Below are 18,467 nucleotides of genomic sequence, written 5' to 3' on the forward strand. Positions count from 1 at the left end.
TGCTCACTATAACTAAATGAGTGTTATTATCTTTAAGACTTGAAGCCTTTCATTCTCAGGATGGAGGGTTGCAATGGAGGGATCATGGCCAAAACCCATGTGCCTCAAACCTCACCCAGGATGGATGGCCTGGATGAGCGCCAGTAAACCAAAGTGCTGCTCAATCCAGGATGTTTGCACAGCTGGGCAGTGTTTGGGGATAGGATGGATGGAGAAGGGGGACCCAGAAGTGTCAGCCTCTGTCCAGTAGCATCATCCCATCCAGAGAAGCCTTGGGCCAGCACATGGCTTTAATCTAAGAGGTCTAAAGAACAAGATTTATCCTGTGGAGAAAGGGCCTAGAAGCCGAGCTCTTGGTGAACAAGGAGGCCACTGAAAGTGCTTCTTTGTTTAACCTGAGAATATCTCTGCCTTTTTGGCCTAAAGACTTTCCTCCCTGATCCCCAGTGGGTGTTTTCTCAATCAGGGCCCAGAGAGTTTCATTTCATGGTCTCTGTGAAATGTGATATTAGATTGCCTTTTACAGAAGTATTCCCCACCAGCAACCAGTGGGTGTAGAAATAACTTGCCACACACCAGAAAAGATTGAGAGAAATGTGACAGTGATATTTATGACTGAGACTTTAGAATCTTATGACTTTAGATGTAGAAAGGACCAAAGAGCTTTTGTCCCAGTGCTAATGTTACAGGAGAGAAAACAAAACCAGAGAGAGAGCCATCTGGCAGAGTTGGCAGCAGAATCTAGTCTCTGAGCCCTTTTCCATCATTTTTCAACTGCCCCCCTTTGTGCCTAATGTGCAGGAAAGAGCTAGAACTCATGAGCTGCCATTTCAAACAGGTAGATCATGGTAATAAAAAGCATTCGTATGTGGAATGGGATGCTAAGTGAGCGAGTGAGCATCGTGAAGAGCATTTCTGAGAGAATCTGTGTTCATTTCATATTGCTATTATAACAAATTACCACCAACTTAATGGCTTGTGTGCTATGTACTAAGTCAGTTCAGTCATGTTCAACTCGCCACGACCCTCCGTACCGTAGTCCACGAGGCTTCTCTGTCCGTGGGATTCTCTAGGCAAGAATACTGGAGCAGATTGCCGTGGCCCTCCTCCAGGGGATCCTCCCGACCCAGGGATCGAGCCTGCGTCTCCTGTATCTCCTACATTACCAGGCGAGTTCTTTACCACTAGTGCCTAGGAAGCCCTAAAAGCCTGACTAGACACCTATTCATTGCCTGACCATTGCCCCTTTGAGCCTCTGTCCCTTCATCCATAAAATAAGAATAAAATCTCAAGGTTATATTTATGAGGATTTGTGGCAATATATATAAAATGCCTAAACTATAGTACACCCTCAGCAAATGATAGCTGTAGTTGTTCAAGGTACTTCCAGATGATTCTCCCCGGACAGGAGTTCAATAAAAGACATTTCCTTATTAAATTTCCAAAAAAATGATTAAGTGACCTCCAAATTCCCTTCTGACATTGCTAAAATAAAAAGGAATGAAATAAAAGGGATTTTCCTCCCAGATATGATTGTCCTGTCTACTTCATAGATCCACCTGAAAGGTAGTTGCTTATCTGGATTGTTAAATAGCTAACAGATCCTGTCTCTTGCCCCCTGTGGTGCTGCTCTCTGACTGTCACTCAGATCTCTGGTTGGGTTTGAGCAGGACTGAGAGTCCGACCTGGTATGTAATGATTGGCCAATCAGGGCAGCTGAGCCCAGCACAGGCTCCTGCCTTCATATCTGTCAACATACCTGGCTGCGAGCAAGCTACTGCTCATGACCACTGTCTGCAGGAGCCAGAGAGGCCAGGAAAGGAAACGGAGGGGAGCATCTAAATTTTGTGCTTGGAGGGAATGTAGAAGCTTGTGTCCATGCTTCTTCCGAACATCACAAAATGTTACACAAAGATTAGAGCAGTCGCAGGCCACCGCTGCTGAATCAGGAAGGGAGCCGAGGGAAGAAACCAGATTGAGAAGCAGCAGTCAAGGTAGGTGCTCTGTCTGCTCACAGGCATTTCTCTGAAGATCACAAAGCTAACACTTGACCCAACCTTGTAGCCAGAGCATCTCATGATGTTCTGCTGAAGATGTGGTCAGCGGGTGTGTGTATTGGGCTAGTCCAATCATTTGTCCACTAACGTGTTCTGAAGAATGCGCTGTAATTTTCTTCCAGTTTCTCTCTCCTTTGAAAACTGTTGTTGTTGCTCTACATATTTCAAAAGACTTTTAATCTTTCATTATTAAAAAAAAATCCTATTTATTGAAATTTATTGAAATTCTATCATTGGTCACGGCTTTGTTCCGGAATTTTGCTTGCATGGATTCAAGATACACCAGAGAGGACAGTTAACAATTATTCTGAGGAACACACTGTCCATGCAGAGGATTGTCAGCTTCAAATAACAAGGTCTCTCAGGAAGCCCTATTGCTCTTCTCTGCTCTGGAACCTAGGGAGTTAAAAATCTTGAAATTGCTGGAGCAGAATCAAGCTTATTTACCTAAACTGATCACCCCAGGCAGCAGGTCAATCATTTACTGATACCAAGCTGTTTCCTACCTTTGATGAAGGATTGCTAAAGCCCTTGCTTGATTCTCTCTAAAGAACAGACACAAGGCAACATAGAAGTTATCTTTCTCTGAAGCTAATAAGGCCTGTATTCTTTCCAGACCAGAGAACATTTTTATCCTGCCCAGAGTAGTAAATGTCACAGGGCCCTTCCCAGCTCTATAATAAACAAATGTGAAAAAGATTCACACACAAACTGGATATCTGGTACCAACACAGATATAGGAGCTTGTGCCTGAGGAGGAGCATCTCCTGCTGCTGGAGGTTTATAGGAAAACACAGACTAGCTGTAGAATAAGTTGTTCTAGCGGGGGACTGAGATTGTTGCATAATTCCCAAAAAACATGGAATCTTTCCCTCCGGGTACGCATTCTGGAAATACGTTATTTTTAGTGAGCATGATCCGCTCTTCTTTAGGTCTGAACATAACTCGCCTTAGAAATATCGTCCTGTTGTCACTGCGAATGTCTGGCAGTTCTGTGTAATGGTTCCTGGTTCTCGTAATTATTAGAAACCTGGTGATAAGGAGGCCTTTTTTTTTTTTTTTTTTTGAACTGCCTTTGGGGAAGGAGTTGGGCCATGTGTGAGACCAGCTAATGTTTGATACTGCTTTTGTCAATCATTCATGGAACTGAAATGATCCCCTTGTGACGTTTGTGACCAGAAGTTTTAAGTGGCTCCTGCGGTTGACTCAAGGCAGGAGTTGAGGCCATTGAGAGGGCAGCCCGGGCAGAAACCCCATGTGTGATTTTGGATGAATCTGGGGCTGACTCCCGGGAATGTTCTGGAAGAATTATGAGAAACTGATAGATTTCTGTGACAATATTATGCTCAGTAAAATTTGAAGTGCACATCTGGCCGGTTTCCAGAATTCTTAGAGATAATGATGGAGGTGGTTTGAAAGAGAAGGGTGTCAGCACTCCAGACGCTTCGGCCAGATTCACCCACAGTCCTGTAGCTTGTGTGTCCCACACTAGGTCATACCTGTGCTTGAGACCAAAATGCTGGTGGCCCCTTGAGTGTACACCCAGCTTTTCTTCCCACTTCATGCATATTGGATATGTTAGGTGGTGGAAGATTATTCTTGAGATTGACTAGATTATATAGACAGTATCATTCCTTTGACATGTCAGGAGTTAGAACTCAGAAGATAATTATTTTGCCCAAGTTCAGTCAGTCAGAGGCTGAGCCAGGGTTCTACTCACTTTTGCCTCATTCCTAACCCGCTGCGTTCCCCAAGTGGTCATGGAATTAAGCACATGCAGGAGCTTAAACTGGGGGAAGTCACTGAGGAAAGCAAGCTGACTAACAAAGTCAGAGGTTCTTCACTGGCCCTTGGATGTGCCATGTCCCCGGCCCATTGGGTACCACTATAACCAAAAGGCCAGCATTGACTGGACCTTCTTGGAGGAAAGGTAAGGGGAGGAGTGGGTGAGGAGCAAAGGGAAGTGTTTCCACTCCTAGTGGCAATCACTGGAGCCCTGAATACATCCTAAAGAAACCTAGGCAATTCTCAGGCTAGATCTCTGCCCCTTTCTCTTCCAGAGATTCATGAGCCCCAACCAAAATACAACATTGGCACCATTTCCAGAGAAAGAAATTACACCATCTTAATCTTTCTCTGGTAACTCAAGGATTGAATTACTATCTCACTTTACCTCGCTAATATCCACTCAACTGAACCCAAGGAATGTAGACAGAATGAGGCTTGCACTATTTTTTCAGATACATCCTAAAAATTAAATTAGCCATCTGGCAGACATTCCATAGCAGCCAAAATTCCTGAGCATTTACAAGATCAAGGTAAAGAAATGCCATCATGAGATGTGGTTGGTTAACAAAGAGTTTCTTTAGTGACCTGCCTCATACATACCTAAGAGTATGACAGCAAAGGCATTAAAAACAGAGATTGCATCACCAAGTCCCCGGAACACCCTTTTCTAATGCATCTGGCCCCACATGAACTCTGCTCACCTGCTATCATTTTTGCTAACTAAAACATTAGGAAAAAGAGAAAAGTTGAGCTGAAATAGAGGGACAAATAGCAACATTTCATTTTTATCTGGTACTTCTTAGGACCAAGAATTGAACTATTGCTTTTATCTTTTTTTTTTTTTCCCCATTTAATCCCTTTAACAAATTTACATACTTGCTCAAGTCACAGAGCTAGTGAGAGGAGGTAAAATTTAAGTTGGAGTCTGTCTGACTCCAAAACTCATGTTCTCTACACTCTGTTCTGGGAAAAATACCCACCAAATAGCTATACTATTTGTATTTTAAGTGTAAAAGACTCAGGAGTCCTCTCTAAATTATTTGCTTGGATTCTCATAGTACATATTTATGGCACCACCACCTCCGTGGTATCTTTGATCCTGTACAGGCATAAAAATCAATATCACAGTGGTTTTCCTCCCTTCCAGAAAAGTAACTACAACACATGCCCATAAACAATTGCCCACATGTTAGTCCATTAATCTCTTTCTGAAACTGTGAGAGAAAATTGTTTCTCTTTCCTGGTCCACAAACATTGTTTAGTTTGTTTGATTTTTTTTTTTAATTTTTATTTTTACTTTATTTTACTTTACAATACTGTATTGGTTTTGCCATACATTGACATGAATCCACCACGGGTGTATATGCGTTCTCAAACATGAACCCCCCTCCCATCTCCCTCCCCATAGTTTGTTTGATTTTAATGTAACACACAAATTTTTCATGTGTTATTCAGGAATTTTTTTGAAGTTTATTTCTGCAGTCAAATTTCTGTCTTTGAGAAAGCTAAGTATGTCAAAACTTTCCAGTATGGTTTTATTTAATCTTCATAAGAGCCCTGTAAGAGGAGAGTCATTTTCCGATGATATCCTTTGAGATAAGGAACCTGAGACTCATTCAAGGTGAGTGCCCTTCTCAATATCACTCAGCAGGCAAGTCCCAGAGAGCTTGGGACTCCAAATTCTTTGCTCTTTTTTTTTTTTTTTTTTAATCTTTTACCCAAACAGTTCTCTGGACTCCTAGGGCTTACAAATGATAGGAATGGGATACACAGCTATTTTCAGAAATTAAAAATGCTGAATGACTATACAGCCTGTTCCCAAGCTGTAGAGACCCACTCAGATAGTGACTGCTTGGGGCTAGGGTCACTGTGGTAGTATTGTTATTCTAATTAGATTTTCATTGCATATTGGAAACAAGACACTAACTGTTACTTAATAAAGTCTGCCTCTAAGGCAAAAACCTTTCAAACCCATATGTCTATGAGCAAAGTAAGATCTCAAAAAATTATTGCTGAGAGAAGCAAGTGGTAACAAATCACTGTCCCTTAATCTATTCCATGCCTGTGGGACAGTGTACATGTGTATGGCCTAAAGATCCCCCGTGGTGTCTCTTGATGTACACAATTCCTTTCTTGGTTAACTCCATGACCAGATGGATGTCTCATGGGTCAAGCAGTGGCCAAATGATAGGAAACCTAAGGGGACTTCCCTGGTGGCTCAGATGGTAAAGAATCTGCCAAAATGCAGGAAACCTGGGTTTGATCCCTGGGCCGGGAAGATCCCCTGGAGAAGGGAATGGCTACCTATCCGCGTATCCTTGCCTGGAGAATTCTATGGACAGAGGAGCCTGGTAGGCTACAGTATTCCTCTCAATGAGTCAGACACTATTCAGCAACTAACACATACACACACACAGGAAACCTAAGGAGGTTCTCCTACAGATTGAGATTCCATCTTTAGTCCCAATACCTATAGAAGCCAACTAAAGTTACAGGGGGAATTCTTGTGCCTAAAACTTCATTTCGGTCCTAAAATGCTCTGAAGAGTCAGAAAGCCCTGTATCAGCTGTGAATCTGCAGAGGAACTAATCATTTTTTATTCCTAATGTTTTCCTGGGAACTGCTCCTGACTGGCCACCTGGGTCTCCATCCCATGTGGCAGTCTTGTCCACACCCTGGCTGTGGGATTAATGTGCATCTTCGTCCGCAACTTGTCCTCATGTCTGTGACCTCAGAGGGGCTAAGAATCTTGGTGCAGGAGAACCCATATGTTTTGTTCAATGAGGAAACAGAAAGAACAAAACTTCTGCCCCTTGTTCTGCACCAGCTTGAAAATTATTTCCCTCCTTTCTACAGCTCCAAGGTCAGTTTTCCCTTGGGAGCAGCTAAGGAACTAAAGGTCACAAAAAGTTGGCAATTCACTGTGCCTTGGAGGGCTTCCCAGAAAGCAAAATGAAAATGAGATTGTTTTCGCATAAGACCTCTGTATTTGGAGGACAGGATTCAAACTGTTTGAATCTGCAGTTTCACTGTGCACTTAGGTAACCCCCACAAAGTCCAGTGTTTTTTTTTTTTCCCCCTCAAGCCAAAACAATATCAAAAACACTTCCTGCAGAGAACTCTAACTAGGCAGAATTCTTTTCTGTCATTGCTGGGCTGATGTTTTCAAGGATTCATTTCTTAAGATAAGTCTTATATGGTGCATTTAGTTGGAGCCCTTGTTGATTTCCGTATAACAATGGCTGTCATCCACAGGGCCTGTTTTGTGGTGATCTCATTAGATTTCCTGAGGGAAGCAGCTGAAAACCCATGGTTAGTACACGAGCAGGTAGCAAGAATAGAGAAAAGCCAGAGGCTGCCAAGAGATGTTACAGAAAGCAGGTTTCTTTCTGACCAAAGGAAACCCCATCTCTCAATTCCAAGGAGATGTACCCTGAAGTTCAAAAAGATGTTTTTCACAAAATTTAGCTCTGCTTCCTTAACAAGAATTCCCAATACAGGCAAGAACCAATGGCTAGACTTTCCCAAACCGGACTGTTCTCTACCAAAATTCATCTCTTTTTGATCCTCTTGGCCTAATGGAAGTATCCTTGAGAAGAGATAATATAGAAAGAAGTTGCATTGGTAACTTGAAAGCCCAACATAGGCTTTCCGGTCCTGACAGCACCATGTCTTGCTCTGTGCCTTGGTGCCAATTTCTAAAGTGCTTGCTGGTGTGTACATGCTGAGTTGCTTCAGTCATGTCTGATTCTTTGCAACCCCATGAACAGTAGCCTGCCAGGCTCCTCTGCCCATGGAATTCTCCAGGCGAGAATACTGGAATGGGTTGCCAGGCCCTCCTCTCTTTCTGGTGACTCAGTTTCAATTCTTTATCATCTACATCCTCCTTTTGAAGACCCACAAACGTTTATTAACAGTTCTTCATCACTTCTGTAAATGTTACCCACTCTTTCCCAGAAACACGTTAGAGACTATTTTTGAAACAAGAGTAAGTCATCTTGAAGGTTTTAAACCTTCTACAGGTCTTAAATCAAACCACAGCCTCCTTAGAGTCTCCTGTTTTGGTCTGTTTGTGTGGGTATATATACTTTTAATTATGTGTACAGCCCTCTAAAGATTGCATGTGCTCAATAAATAGTCACTGCAGATGGTAAATTAGTAATTGACTGTAAATTCAGTAGAAAAAGTGATTTATTAAAAAAAAAAAAAAGCACTTTCGCATTTCCAGAGATGACCAAAAAGTAAACTAGGAGTATTAACTGTCTTGCAGGGGTGGTGGGGCTGGGGAATGGTGTCTTGAGAGTTACTCTCTCTCCTGCCATCTGGGAACAGAATGTCCAAGCAGATTAAAGAGCCTGGTTGTATTCAATTTTGCTGCTATTATTTGCTAAGCATACGAACCTGAGCAAGTCACTTCAGCTCTCTTGGCCTCCATTTCTCTTTTTTAAAAGTAGTTTTTATCATTCTGAATGTCTCCTCTAGTTTTAATATTCTGTCTTCTAAGAAAAACTGGAGAAATTAAGCTGGGAATGCTCCTTTAAAAATGGACACAGCTGGGGAAAGGAAGGATGGGACGAATTGAGACAGCAGCGCTGACAATATACACTACCATGTGTGAAACAGACAGCTAGTGGATAGGTGCTGTATGGCACAGGGAGCTCGGCCCATGCTCTGCGATGACCTGGAGGAGTGGAATAGGGTAGGGGTAGAGGAGTGGAATGGGGTAGCGGGTGGGAAAGAAGCTCAAGAGGGAGGGGACATGTGTGTTCTAGTGACTCACATGGTTAAGAGTCCACCTGCAATGCAGGAGACCTGATTTCGATCCCTGGGTCAGGAAGATACCCTGGAGAAGGGAGTGGCTACCCACTCCAGTATCCTTGCTTGGAGAATCCCATGGATGCAGGAGACTGATGGGATACAGTCCATGCAGTTGCAAAGAATGAGACACAACTGAATGACTAAGCATGCATCGCTGATTCATGGTGTTGTGCAGCAGAAACTAACACAACATTGTAAAGCAAGTCTAGTCCAAATTTATTTTGAAGTAAACACAAAAATTATTTCTATCTCTCTGGAGTCATCATCCCTACCTCTTAGGTAAGTGAATCTGAAATGGGGGTGGGGCAATGAAAAACCTCAGAGATGTAACCTTGAGGTTGTTACAAACTGGAGAGACCAGCACTGAGCTTTACTAGGGAAGGAGCCCACTCACCTGGGAAAAGGCAGGGACTCACATCAGAATTCTCCATGCCGCTGCAACCCTGGTACCGACACTCAGCTGTACCTCACCTGGGCATCACGAATGTGAGTTCCAGAGGGCAGCAGTCACAACTGTTACCCTCCCTCTATAAATAAACTGAGGTCCTTAGAGGTGCCGTGACTTGCCCAGGGTGACAGAAGCCTGGCAGTGAGTCAGATGGAACTGTGTATGTTTGGGAGAGGGGGGTGAAGTTATAAGCGAAAGGTAGAAGACTCAGGGACAGAGCTGCACCTCCTCTGAAGCTCACAGAACAACGGTCAAGGGCTGGGGATGAACTTTAAGTTTGCTGTGGATTCCAAAAGCATCTCTGACCTCCTGCTCCTCCCTAAACCGCCTCAGCAGCCTGCCCAGAGTTACTCACCCAGGTTCTTGCTAACTGGACGCTTTTGCTCATGTCTCTTCTTGTAAGTTTCATGTAAGGCTATTTGTAATGAAGAGGAGGCACAACGAGGAAGAAGAATGAATCAAAGATCTTCCCTGAGGCCTCGAACCGAAAGGGTGGGTTTCTTTGGAGAGGTTCTGACTTTCCTCTTATATTTTGCAGAAATGAATGGGCATCAGGTTGACTGACAGAATTATGACATTCATTCCAAGCACTGATTTTTTCTAACCTCAGGTTATTTTACTCTGCTCTACTTTTCTTATAAAAAAGAAAGAATAATGCTTGCTCACTGTGACATTCTGTGAGAGAAAACCGCCCAGGGCAGTACTGTTCAAAGGAAATTGGTAATTGCACCAAGCGTCAAAGCATGATGGGAAGTTCTCATAAAGGATATGTGTAGCATACTAGCCCACACTGGTTCACTTCCTCGCCATAGACCATGCCCAGGGAGCTCTAAGGCCCTGAAGAATCACTCTCATAAGTAAGTAATGGCAAAAACCCTTGATCCAACAAGAAAAGCACTCAAAGAAATTGGGAATCAATGGTCTGATGTTTCAGTAGCAGTCAGAGACTGCATCACTTTGCGGCCCATTTTGTTTCCTTTTTAAAGATGAGAGAGGGAAAGACAATTATAATCACTAAGGGATATCTGGTAGCTTTCCAGGTGATGAGGGAATGGCCTGAATTCAGTCAGAATAGACCAGTTTCCTGGCAGCAACCTCAAGTGACTATTATTCTCAGCAAAGATCTTATGGAGTTTTCATATTTCTCAGTTTTAACTCTATTCCTAATATCTAACTGACTTCTTCTTAGGTAGCCTTTTGGGGAGAAGAGTGGGTAACACAAGGAATAATTCTTAGTTGATAGTTTACATACTGGCTACACTTACTTTCTAAAAGTCATAAAACAAACCACCGAAAGTTGCCCTTGGGTTGCCCATCACATCTACTCAGCTAAAGCAGGATAGAAAGAGGACAGATTTATGATTCAGCCGTGAGCTATCCTTCAGTGATGCCAGAGAATCATAACAGCTCATGATTCCAACAATCCATATCAATGTCAAATTTAGCTGAAATGTAGATCTCAATGTACTCTCATTAAGTTTAAAAAAAAAAGCAGGCAAGGTGCAGAAATATGGGTCAATTTTGTATATCCTCTAATATTTATGACCAAGTAACCAAACAACAGTTGTCTTTTTTTTACAGTCACAGTTTTTAATTTAATTTTTTATAATCAATGAGCATAGTATCACTTCTTGAATTGAATGAATTCCTAATGGTAGACTAGAGTCTCTAGACCTGCTAGTTTTCTAGCAGGAGGAAAAGCATTTCAGAGCATGAAGAAATATGAAGCTCGGTTTCCCTGCTTTCAAAAAGCCACCTGGCCATATATACACCTCCCTCTGTTCCTCACTCTGCCCATCTGTGCCTGAGAGTCTGATAGACAGTGAAGGCAAGGAGGGGCGTGGCCAGCCGAAGCTTTTCAGAACATGCCGGAACTGTTCTGATAATCCTGTTTTTCACTGCCCATTATCCAAAAGGGAGAAGGCGGTATTTTGAACAGAGACTCTCCTCCCATAAATCTTCAGGCATATGGAGGCACCAAGCGTTTTGCTGTAATTGCAGCAGGACAAAAAGAATTTATAAGCTGTGTATGTGTGTGTATGCACAATGTATGGAAAGAATTTCAATACGAGAAAGGCATTAGATCAATCTTGTGAACAGGAAAATCTTTTGTCTGGACTATTTCTGGGTGTGGGTTCCACAAAACCTACATGCTTGGCTAATTTCTGGAGTTAATTAACAAATGTCTGTCCAAGTTGTGGGTTTTAAAGACTTCTATTAATAGCATACTCATTTCTCTAAAATTGCTGCAACATATTTTTATCATTTTTAGAAAAGGCAAAGTACAAGAACCTTTGGTATGTAAAAAATTCTTTTGAGATATCTAAATGAATTTCAGAGTTGGTTAATTATACTGGAGTTCAGATGTCTTCAAGTAACTCTTGGTATGCTAAATATCATTGCCATCTTATTTTACATAATCTTATGAGTAACATTAACTAATGAAACTCAAGTAAACTGATTGATATAGTGGTCTGAGCATTACTTGGTTACATACATGCTTAGCCCCCTCTCCAGACATAATCCTTTCTTCTACAGACAGGCACTCTACATCTTAATCATTGTCTGTTCCCCAAAGAGGATTATCTGATGGTCACCATTCTTCCTCTTTAAACCACTATCTGATACATCTCCAGCTGGGATATGATTATCTTCACATGCATTTTCTCAGAATTCCCACTTGCCCCAACCCAAGGTCATAGCCACCTGTTGGAATCAAGTATTATCCCTGATTCTAACATAGATCATTTATGAAGTGCCTAAGGTACACTTCCCTGGTGGCTCAGATGGTAAAGCGTCTGTCTACAATGTGGGAGACCCAGGTTCGAGCCCTGGGTTGGGAAGATCCCCTGGAGAAGGAAATGACAATCCACTCCAGTACTATTGCCTGGAAAATCCCATGGACACAGGAGACAGTCTATGGGGTCGCAAAGAGTCGGACACAACTGAGCGACTTCACTTCAGTTCACTTCAAGGTATGCTTGACACTGTGCTAAGTGCTACAGACACAGAGATGAGTAGCTCACAGTTCTGCCCAGAAGACCAGAATCTCATAGAGCAGAGGAACTAGAAAAGGAGCCAAGGCGGTTTGGTGTGAGGCTATAAGGACACTGACAACTGAACGCAACACACAACAGTTCTAGATGGCGGCTCAAGAAGACGTGCAGAGGCATTGAGGTCCAAGTGGTGTTTTAAAGAAAAGGAGGTTAAAATTTTCATTCCTTCTTTTTAAGAATTTAGACTTTGAGGAAAAAGCTATCTGTTTCCAAGAATTTGTCTGGTATCTTAAAGAGAAGAAAGTACAAGAATAGAGACAGTTGTAGTAGGCATGCTAAGGAAGTTTTGATTGCCCAGAGAAGGAAGGTAACAGGGTCAAGAGGGAGTCTTCTAATTAAAAGACGAGAACTTTTAGAACCCTGAATCAGAGCCTGTATCTCATTCATAGCCCTTGAACCTGGAGCCTTAATTTAAGATCATTCTGGGCAGTTCAGGTCCCACTTGCCCTCCCAAATCCTGGGGACTTTTGCCTGGTGAACAGCAGTGTTGTAAATCTGAGTTCAACTCAGTTATGATTTGAATTGCATTTATCCTTTGAGCAACGAAGAGCCAAGCACTGTAGAAATGGCAGTGGGGATTCTGATATCAGCAGTGGACACCATTTAAGGAAGCTCATAGTTAAAGAATAGAGACAACCCACCCCAACAGCCTCCGTTAACACACAAATTCAACTTCAACTTGAATACCACACATTTTAAGCAAGATATAAGCCGGAAGGGTAAGCTTAGTAGCTTTCATCCAAGCCTGGTTGGAAATCCTTCTTAAGTTGGCTTAGGTAAATATTTAGTGTGTAAGTGAAAACTTTTGTCATCTTAAAATAATTCGCCGGTTTCCTGAAGTTGGGCCAAGAGATTGTTGAGTTGTTGGATTCTTTTAGAAACTCAGATTTTAAAAAATCAAACTTCTAATGGACCAACTTTCATGTTTGTTTCTTTCTTTCATCCACTGAAATTAAGAATGTAAGTAAAAGCTAATTTAGAATAGATTTGACTATGTAAATACTTAAAACTTCTTTTACAAATATTATATGCAAAGGTAAAAATAGAAACAGTGATCCAGGGAACTGTATTTGCAACATAAATAACAGGCAAAATGTGACTGTCCTTAAAGAGTATTTGCAAATGCAGACCTGCTAAAAGCAATATCCCAGTTGAAAGTTGAGCAGAAAATGAACTGCTAATTCACAAAAGTAGAAAGGCAAATGACCTACAGTCATATGAAAAACTGTTTGGCCACATCAAAAATGAAATAAAGCATATTTAAAGAGCAAAATAACATCTTCTTTTTATGAGATTGGCAGAAATTGAGTTACACCAGGTATTAGAGAGCATGGTGGGGCAGGCACATTCACACACTGCAATGGTAGAAGTGTGAATTGCTGCAACCTCTTGTTTAAGGGCAGCTTGTTAAACCATATAATGTGGGTAATTTGTGATTTAACAAATCCACTTCTAGGACTTATTTTTAGAAAATAACGGAAGAGTGTATTAAAATTTTCCTGTAGTCCACAGATATTTATGTCAGATTTGTTTATAGCAGCAAATCTTTAAAGTCCCTAAGTGTTTATCAGAGAGGAGTTGGATAAACACATGCACTCACATACGAGGACACTGTGCAGCCATTTAAAATGAGGAGATCCAGGGCTTCCCTGGTGACTCAGTGGTAAAGAATCTGCCTGCCAATGCAAGAGACTCCAGTTTGATCCCTGGTCCAGGAAAAGCCCACATGCCACGGAGCAACTAAGCCCACAGGCCACAACTATTGAGCTTGGGCTCCAGAGACCAAGAACCACAGCTACAGAGCCCTTGTGGCTCAGCTACTGAAGTCTGCGCTCTGCAGCCTGTGCTCTTCAACAAGAGTGTTCTTAGGCACTCAGTCATGTCCGACTCTTTGCTATTCCATGGACTGTAGCCCGCCAGGCTCTTCTGTCCATGGGGATTCTCCAGGCAAGAATATTGCCATAGCCTCCTCCTTCAACAAGAGAAGCCTTCACAATGAGAAGCCCTCATACCGAAACTAGACAGTAACCCCTGCTTGCCGCAACTAGAGAAAAGTCCTGCACAGCAACAAAGACCCAGCACAGCCAAAAATGAATAAATAAAGTTATTTAAAAAAATAAAATGATGAGATCCATCCAGAAGCAGTGGGAGAGCTTGAACTATGTCACCGGTAGATCTACGTTTACATTTTAGCTGTACCAGTTACTAGCTGTGGGACCTCCAGCAAGTCATTTGACCTCTGTAAGCCTTGGTTATCATCTTTAAAAGTAGGGATAATATTAGTACCTTTGTCCCTATGTCTTAAGATTGAGGTGAATTAGATGAGAGTATGAAAGTAAAGTTCTTAGATCACCTAACACAAAAAAGACAGAATCGTTAGTCTAAACTAAAGTTTTTAATTCAATACTGTCACTTCCATATAAAATGACAAATTAGAACCAAGATTTTACCTCTTGATCTTCTGAATACTTTACTGAAATAAACATTTTTAAAGGTATAAACTAATAACAGAGAAGAAGACACTGCAAGAAAAGAAATGCCTGAATAAAAAAGTTCCCTTAATGATTAAAATTACTGTTGCTATTAACAATCAATAGATGTACTAGAAAATATTGTTTAAAAAGCTTTTCAAAATTTAGAGCAAAATGACATGAATGGAGATGCAATAACAGGGATAATTAGATATTATAATAAAGATTACAATAACTAACATACACTAAGAGCACTTGAATATGTGCTATATGCTTATTTACATCCATTGTGTCCATTATTTCGATCTTCCCAGCAAACCTATGAAGTAGCCAGGAATATTATTCCCTCTTGATGAAAGTGAAAAGGAAAGTCATGTCCAACTCTTTGTAGCCTACCAGGCTCCTCTATCCACGGAATTCTCCAGGCAAGAGTTACTGGGATGGGTCCATGCTCCTCCAGGGGATCTTCCTGACTGAGGGATCAAATCCAGGCCTCCTGCATTGCAGGTGGATTCTTTACCATCTGAGCCACCAAGGAAGCCCATTCGGTCTTGATAGCTGGAAAGATTAAAGCATCAGGAAATTAAGGAATTAGCCCCCAGCCACACGGCTGGCATATGGCAGATTTAGGGGATGCACTCTACCAGTGTGGTCCTGTGCTGGATTGCATCTGTCCCCTCAGCATCTCTGCCGCACCTACTAAGGACTTATCTGCATCCCAAAGAAGCAGAAACTATGCTTCCCAGAGTTTCAGATTAGAGCCTAGAGTGGGTAACTGTGACTTGGAAGGTAAAAGAGAAGAGGCCATTATTCCCTGGGAACAATGGAGACAGCTATGGGCAGATGCAGGGGCAGAAGGTGCCCATGAGATTTGAAGCAACTTCAAGGTGAGCATCCGGAGAATCACACACGTTGGGATAGCAGACTGAGCTAGTCAGTGACAATTCAATAAACTTTCACTCCCTCGCCCTTCTAATGCTTATTCCTTGTGTTAAAACACTTTCTACTGGGAATACACAGAAAGGCTTTGGTTTTGCTGACCAAACACTGACTGATAAAGCTCCCAAACACTGAGATCCAATCCAGGAAGTCCCGTATCTAACTAACAGGTGTCTCAGAAACAACATATAAAATTAAAAGAAAGAAATTATCAAAAAGAATCTTAGTACTGGAAATCATGATACTGAGATTAAAAGGGCTCATTTCCAGCTAAATGAATCAAAAAGAAAAGCCATCTAGATAGTCTTATGGTATTTTTAGAAGGCCAAAAATTAAAAGAATATAACTTGCAGAGAGGAAAAATAATAACTTGCAAGGAATATAAATTAAACTGACTTCTGAGTTCTCATCAGCATCACATTATGATAATAGAAGATGTTAGGAAAATGCCTTCAAAGGTCTGAGGACACATGATTTAAACCTGGAATTCTATGCTCAGCCAAATTATAAATCAAGGGTTAGAGGAAAAACCTGGACATCTTATAGTTGATAAGACTCTGAAATGTTAACTTCTGTGCATAAGTTTTTAAACAAGGGCAAAATCCTAGCTTACTTGATAAATTTTCTGCATCATGCAAAGCAAAGATATTTAACCATTTTACTACTATGAATTTATTTCCATGAACATTAAAAAGATAGAGCAAAGAAAGCTTTTACACTTATGTATGCTATTAAAATAAAGGTATTGTAGTACTTAGGTATTAAAAGGGGCTTCTCAGGTGGTGCTAGTGGTAAAGAACCTGCCTGACAATTCAGGAAACATAAGAGACATGGGTTCAATCTCTGGGTCAGGAAGATCCCTGGAGAAGGAAGTGGCAGCCCACTCCAATATTTTTGCCTGGGAAATCCCATGGTCAGAGGAGCCTCGTGAGCTACGGTCCATGGGGCAGCAAAGAGTCAGACACGACTGAGTGACTTAGCATAGATATAACAAAAAAGAAAGTTTTTAAAAAGGTAGTATATGAATACAGCAGGATTGTGAAGATAGCACATGCATGACTGAAGTTTTGGAAACATTTTGGTAAAGTAAATGACTTCCGAATATATTTAGATTTTAAAAGAAAAGACTTAAAGAACGTTGCAGAGCCAAAAGCAAGAACTCAGAAAGCAAGAGCTGGAGCAACGCCAGGGCAGAGGAGCCTGGGGACCATTATTTGCTGACCATCCCTTGAAGGTAGCTGAGTTCACATTGCTAAGGTTTCCATATCCATCATCTTATCCACAGAAGCCTCTGACTGTTTGGGGTCCTTAGGAAGCTTCTCCTACGGGGAAGAGAATGTGAGAACCGGTTAAACTGAGTGTTCTCATGTGCCCACAAGTTCCATTTCTCCCTATAAAGTGATGCATTTAGCAATCTGATCCAAATGCCAGCATCTTTAGTTTTGCTTCCTCCTATTTCCCTCTATTTTTTAAAATCTTTTTAGATTGCATCCTTCTATGTAATCTCAAATTTCACTTGGAGTGAGGAAAAGTTTATCTAAATAATGCTAGTCACACATCTCGATTTCTTGGGCTAGTCGCAGCCCCCAGAGCCTGATCATCCATGGGCACGAGGACACAGCAGAGCTCCTGGTCCTAACTTTCTGGTCTCAAGGTCAGGGTTCTTGGTGCCGCAAACAGACAGTAACTTCGAAGATTTAAGCAGAAAAGGAATTTAATGGAAGTCAGTCAGTTCACAGAATGGTTAGGAAGGCTAGAGGAAAGCACAGGGAGGAAACAGAGGAGGCAAGACAGAGCCAAGACGGCGTCTCAGGACAGTCTGTGCAGGACGCTGACACTGGCATTGTCACCACACATGCCCCCTACAGTGCCACCAGCCGCCCCTGGACTCGACCCTCCATCAAAGACCTCGACCAGAATCTCTAAAGCCCCTGGACGTCTGCATTCTTCAGTGAAGACTCGGGCAGATGCAGCTGGTAGCCTGAGCTGTCTGTGATCTAGAGAAGGAAGTCTCAGGCCCTTTGGGCCTTGGCTTCCCTGCTGAGATTCCCTGACACAGGAAGTAGTTCAGGCAAACATCAGGAAAGCCCAGGTCACTTGATTACCTTCTGAGGCTCTATCAGAGCAAATTTCTCATGATCCTCTTTGTCATCACCTCATTGCTCTCATTAAACTGAGCAGTTTACAAATGAAGATATTTATGTTGGATTAATTACATTTATATAATATATATTTTCTCTTTCTTTCAAAGTCAGACTTTAAACATAAGTTTCTCATTTAAAATTGTAGTGTCTTTTTATTCGTACTTATAAAGGAACCCGCGCAAGGCTGAGGAGGCTTTCTTGTTAAATTCTATTGGGACATAAGTTGCAAATTCCAAAAAAGGACAGATTCAGAGCGGCTAAATGTTCTAATGCAATTAACCACAAACAATGTAAGATGCTTACTTTATGAATTCTCGAAGATTTTAAACTGTGATAGTACAAATCCACTGAACTGCTAAATTCAAGAGCCCAGTAGGGATCTCTGGTAAATTCTAGTTTAAAAAAAAAAATCTGTGAGGAAACAAGCACATCTTTCATAGTAACGTATGAAAGATGATGTCGGTATATATAAAAAATAATTAATGTTAACTTGATATTCTTTGTACTAAATTATATTCATAAGCAAGATTTTTATGTTTTATGGGGTCTGACTTCATACTGCCCTATTGCAATAACATTCCCAATGTTTACTTTAGTCTCCTTTACATTTACAACATCCTGGAGGGTGGTGGTGCTAAATTTAATTTGTCAACCTATGTTAATTTTACAAGGATCCAGATCAAACTGCTGTATAAACAAGAACTGCTTTGTGGAGGCTTTTTTGTGATTAAGCAGGAGAAGTTGCA

The 18,467-nt window shown here is 41.6% G+C and overlaps 1 protein-coding gene across 4 annotated transcripts in view; it reads left to right on the plus strand.

Moving 5' to 3' along the window:
- PHLDB2 (pleckstrin homology like domain family B member 2) overlaps positions 1,776-18,467 on the plus strand; it is a 236,876-nt gene continuing 220,184 nt past the window's right edge. For all 4 annotated transcript variants that reach the window (XM_005674905.3, XM_005674907.3, XM_013962498.2 and 1 more), the window contains exon 1: positions 1,776-1,994. The gene's annotated coding sequence lies outside the window, so the exon portion shown is untranslated. The remainder of the gene's footprint in view (positions 1,995-18,467) is intronic.

This window comes from Capra hircus, chromosome 1, assembly GCF_001704415.2.
Source record: "Capra hircus breed San Clemente chromosome 1, ASM170441v1, whole genome shotgun sequence".
Classification (NCBI taxonomy): Eukaryota; Metazoa; Chordata; class Mammalia; order Artiodactyla; family Bovidae; genus Capra; species Capra hircus.